Source organism: Theropithecus gelada, chromosome 6, assembly GCF_003255815.1.
Source record: "Theropithecus gelada isolate Dixy chromosome 6, Tgel_1.0, whole genome shotgun sequence".
Taxonomy (NCBI): domain Eukaryota; kingdom Metazoa; phylum Chordata; class Mammalia; order Primates; family Cercopithecidae; genus Theropithecus; species Theropithecus gelada.
Window position 1 is genome coordinate 120,031,540 of NC_037673.1, and position 5,919 is coordinate 120,037,458.

Genomic DNA, 5,919 nt, shown 5'->3' on the forward strand with positions numbered 1-5,919 from the left:
TATATATATATATATATATATATATATATATATATATATATATATATTTTAAGTTCTAGGGTACATGTGCACAGTGTGCAGGTTTGTTACATATGTATACATGTGCCATGTTGGTGTGCTGCACCCGTTAACTAGTCATTTATATTAGGTATATCTCCTAATGCTATCCCTCCCCCCACTCCCCACAATAGGACCTGGTGTGTGATGATCCCCTTCCTGTGTCCAAGTGATCTCATTGTTCAATTCCCACCCATGAGTGAGAACATGCAGTATTTGGTTTTCTGTTCTTGCAATAGTTTGCTGAGAATGATGGTTTCCAGCTGCATCCATGTCCCTACAAAGGACACGAACTCATCCTTTTTTATGGCTGCATAGTATTCCATGGTGTATATGTGCCACATTTCCTTAATCCAGTCTGTCACTGATGGACATTTGGGTTGATTCCAAGTCTTTGCTATTGTGAATAGTGCCACAATAAACATACGTTGTGCATACGTCTTTATAGCAGCATGACTTATAATCCTTTGGGTATATCCCCAGTACTGGGATGGCTGGGTCAAATGGTATTTCTAGTTCTAGATCCTTGAGGAATCGCCACACTGTTTTCCACAATGGTTGAACTAGTTTACAGTCCCACCAACGGTGTAAAAGTGTTCCTATTTCTCCACATCCTCTCCAGCACCTGTTGTTTCCTGATTTTTTAATGATTGCCATTCTAACTGGTGTGAGATGGTATCTCATTGTGGTTTTGATTTGCATTTCTTTGATGGCGAGTGATGATGAGCATTTTTTCATGTGTCTGTTGGCTGTATGAATGTCTTCTTTTGAGAAGTGTCTGTTCATATCCTTTGCCCACTTTTTGATGGGGTTGTTTTTTTCTTGTAAATTTGATTGAGTTCTTTATAGGTTCTGGATATTAGCCCTTTGTCAGATGAGTAGGTTGCAAAAATTTTCTCCTATTCTGTAGGTTGTCTGTTCACTCTGATGGTAGTTTCTTTTGCTGCAGCAAAAGCATTTCTAAGATGGAAGTTTATAGCAATAAACACCTACATCAAAAAAGAAGATATCAAGTAAACAACCTAATATTTTATTTCAAGGACTTGAAAAAAGAATAAACTAAGCCCCAAATTAGTAGAAGGAAGGAAATAATAAACATCAGAGCAGAAACAAATAAAATAGAGACTAGAAAAACAATAGAAAGGATCAACAGAACAAAGAGTTGTGTTTTTGTTTTTGAAAAAAGATAAAATTAATAAACCTGCCAGTTGGACTAAGAAAAAAAGAAGACTCAAATAAAATCAGAGAGGAAAAAGGGACATTAAAACTGATAACACAGAAATATAAAGGATTATGAGACTATTATGGACAATTATACACCGGACAATTATACACCCAACAGTTATACACCCAACTTCTGAAAAACCAAGAAGAAATGCCAGCATGAGTACACTCTATCCCCTGGCTCCCTGCCACCCCACCCCCCGCCAAATCTCCATTGCAGTTAAAGCCTTGGCAGGCACAGAGCCTGCCAGCCGACCCCCTACACCCCACCCCTGTGACAACACTGCCATGGGAGTGAAACTAGGCACAGAGAAGCGTGGGCCCTTCCCCACCTTGAGCAGCCATCTCCACCTGTGTGAATGCTCATAGAGCGCACGCTCAGTCCTATGCCCACCAGCACCCTGCCCGCTGTGCTAACACCATCACCAGCACCACTGTGCACATAATTGCCAGAGGCCCCCTCAGCCATGCTGCCTCCTCTGCTACTGTGAATGCCTTCTCAGAGGCCAGCACCCCAGAACCTGCCAGCACCCTGCCACAGCAGAGAAGTCCACCCTGCTCTGCTGCTGCTGCCACTGCCACTGGCACATGCAAATGAGGACAGATCCTGCTGCTGCCACCATACAAAAAGCTTTGAGTGTCACCATCCATCAGAGTGCTATGACACCCTGGTCCTGGAGCACTGTGGCACTGCCAGTGCAGTGGGTTCCTAATCTCAAGTTACCAGAGAACAAATTCTGGGGACTGATACCAGTTCCCCAGAGTTAGAGCATGCAGTCTAGGAGTTGTGAGCTGAACCATGGCTCTCTCAAATCTTCCATAAACGAAACCACCTTATACCACAGTCAAATTCTCAAGGTCATCAAATAGGATAAAAGGGCAGCAACTTCAAAGACTGAAGGAACATCAGCCCAGGAAGATAAGAAAGAACCAGTGCAACAACTCTGAAAACTCAAAAAGCCAGAGTGCTGTCTTTCCTCCAAACAACCACACTAGGTCTCCAGTAAAGATTCACAACGGAACTGAGATGGCTGAAATGACAGACATAGAATTCAAATAAACATAGGAATAAAGATCATTGAGATGCAGGAGCATGTTGAAACCCAATCCAAGGAAGCTAAAAATCACAATAAAATGATACAGGAACTGATAGACAAAATAGTCAGTATAGAAAAGAATGTAATTGACTTGTTAGAGCTGAAAAACACACTACAAGAATTTTATGCAATTGCAAGTACTAGTGGCAGAATAGACTAAGATAAAGAAAGAATCTCAGAGCTTGAAGATAGGCTTTCTGAAATAAGACAGTTAGACAAAAACAGAGAAAAAGAATAAAAAGGAATGAACATTACCTTTAAGAAATATGGGATTATGTAAAGAGATCAAATCTATTAATCACTGGTGTGCCTGAAAGAAATGGGGAGACTGGAAGCAACTTGAAAAATGTATTTCAGGAAATCATCCATGAGGGCTTCCCCAAACTAGCTAGAGAGGCCAAACTTCAAATTCAGGAAATTCAGATAAACCCAGTAAGATAAGTCACAAGAAGATCATCCTCAAGACATGTAATCCTCAGATTCTCCAATGTCAAAATGAAAGAAAAAATGTTACAGGCAGCTAGAGAGAAAGGTCATGTCACCTAGAAAAGGAAGCCCATAAGACTAACAGCAGATCTCTCAGCAGCAACCCTACAACCCAAAAGAGATTGGAGGCCAATATTCAACATTGTTAAAGAAAAGAAATTCCAGCCAAGAATTTTACATTGGCCAAACTAAATTTTGTAAGCAAAGGAGAAATAAGATTCTTTTCAGACAAGCAAATGCTGAGGGAATTTTTACCACCAAACCTGCCTTACAAGAGCTCCTAAAGGAAGCAATAAATATGGAAAGGAAAGACTGTTATCAACCAGTACAAAAACACACTTAAATACACAGACCAGTGACACAATAAAGCAATCACAAACAAACCAGTATAATAACCAGCTAACAATACAATGACAGGGTCAAATCTACACATATCAATACTAACCTTGAAGGTAAATGGGCTAAATGCCCCAATTAAAAGACGCAGAGTGGCAAGCTGGATTCAAAAAGGCAATAACCAATGATATGCTGTCTTCAACAGACCCATCTCACACATAATGACACCCATAGGTTCAAAATAAAGTATGGAGGAAAATATACCAAGCAAATGGAAATCAGAAAAAAGCAGGGGTTGCAATCCTAGTTTCTGATGAAGGAGACTTTAAACCAGCAAAGACAAAAAAAGACAAAGAAGGGCATTATATAATGGCAAAATGTTCAATTCAACAAGGAGAGCTAACTATCCTAAATATATATGCACTCAACACAGGAGCACCCGAATTCATAAAGCAAGTTCTTAGAGACCTACAGAGACCTAGCCTCCCACACAATAAATCGTTGAAGATTTCAACACCCCACTAAAAGTAATGGACAAATCATTGAGGCAGAAAATTAAGAAAGATCTTCAGGACCTGAACTCAGCACTGGATCAAATGGATGTGATAAATGAGTTCAACAGAACTCTCCACCCCAAAACAGCAGAATACACATTCTTCTCATCACCACATGGCACATATTCTAAAACTGACCACACAATCAGACACAAAACACTCTACAGCAAGGGCAAAAGAACTGAAATAATAAAAAAACAAACACTCTTTTGGACCACAGCACAATAAAATTAGATATCAAGACGAAGAAAATCACTCAAAACCATACAATTACTTGAACATCAAATAACCTGCTCCTGAATGACTTTTGGGTAAATACTGAAATTAAGGCAGAAATCTAAAAGTCCTTTGAAACTAATGAGAACAAACATACAATATACCAGAATCTCTGGAACACAGCTAAAGCAGTGTTAAGCAGGAAATTTATAGCATTAAAGGCCCACAGCAAAAAGTTAGAAAGATCTTAAATTAACAACCTAACATCACTTAAAAAAAAAAAAAAAAACCAGAAAAGCAAAAACAAACCAACCCCAAAGCTAATAGAAAACAAGGAATAACCAAAATCAGAGTTGAACTGAAGAAGATTGAGACATGAAGAAACATTCATAAGATAAACAAATCTAGGAGTCTGTTTTTTGAAAAAATTAACAAAAATATATAGATCACTAGCTAGATTAATAAAGAAGAGAGAAGATCCAAATAAACACAATTAGAAATGACAAAGGGGATATTACCACTGACCCCACAGAAATACAAATAATCACCACAGAATATTATGAACAGGTCTATGCCCAGAAACTAGTAAATCAATAAGAAATGGATAAATTCCTGGATACATACACCTTCCCAAGACTGAACCAGGAAGAAATTGAATCCCTGAACCGATCAGTAATGAGCTCCAAATTGAATCACTAATAAATGGCCTACCAACCAAAAAAAGCCCAGGACCAGATGATCCACAGCTGAATTCTACCAGATGTACAAAGAAGAGCTGGTATGATTCCTACTAAACTGTTCCAAAAGATTGAGGAGGACAGACTCTTCCTTAACTTATTCTATGAGGCCAGCATCATCCTGATTCCAAAACCTGTCAGAGACACAGCAACAACAAAAAGGAAACTTTAGGCCAATATCCTTGGTGACCATTGATGTAAAAATCCTCAACAAAATACTGGAAAACCAAATCCAGCAGCATATCAAAAAGCTTATCCAGCATGATCAAGTAGGCTTTATCCCTGGGAGCAAGGTTGGTTCAACATAAGCAAATCAATAAATGTGATTCATTACATAAACATAACTAAAGACAAAAACCACATACTTATTTGAATAGATGCAGAAAATGTTTTCAATAAAATTCAACACCCTTTATATTAAAAACTCTCAGTAAGCTAGGTTTTGCAGGAACATACTTCAAAATAATAACAGCCATCTATGACAAATCCACAGCAACATCATACTGAATGAGCAAAAGCTGGAAGCATTCCCCTTAAAAACTGGCACAAGACAAGGATGCTGTCTCTTACCATTCCTATTTAATATAGTATTGGAAGTCCTAGCCAGAGCAATTAGGCAAGTGAATGAAATAAAGGGCATCCACATAGGAAGAGAGGAAGTCAAACTATCTCTATTTGTAGATGACATGATTCTAGATCTAGAAAACCCCATAGTATTGGCCAAATGGTTCCTTAAGCTCACAGGATAGAAAGTCAAAAGAAAAAAGCTACTATCATTCCTACACCAACAATGGCTAGCCCAAAAGCCAAATTAGGAATGTGTTCTCATTCTCAATTGCCTCAGAAAGAGTAAAATACCTAGGAATTCAGCTAACAAGATCTCTATAATAAGAACTACAACACACGGTTCAAAGAAATCAGAGATGACACAAACAATGGGGAAACATTTCATACAAATTGATAGGAAAAATTAGTATCATTAAAGTGGCTATACTGCCCAAAGCAATATAAAGACTCAGTGCTATTCATACTAAACTACTGATGACGTTCTTCACGGGACTAGAAAAAAATTATTTCAAAATTCATATTAAAACAAAAAAGAGCCCAAATAGCCAAGGCAATCCTAACTAAAAAGAAGAAAGCTGGAGGCATCACGCTACCTGACTTCAAACTATACTACAGGGCCATAGTAACCAAAACAGCAGGGTACTG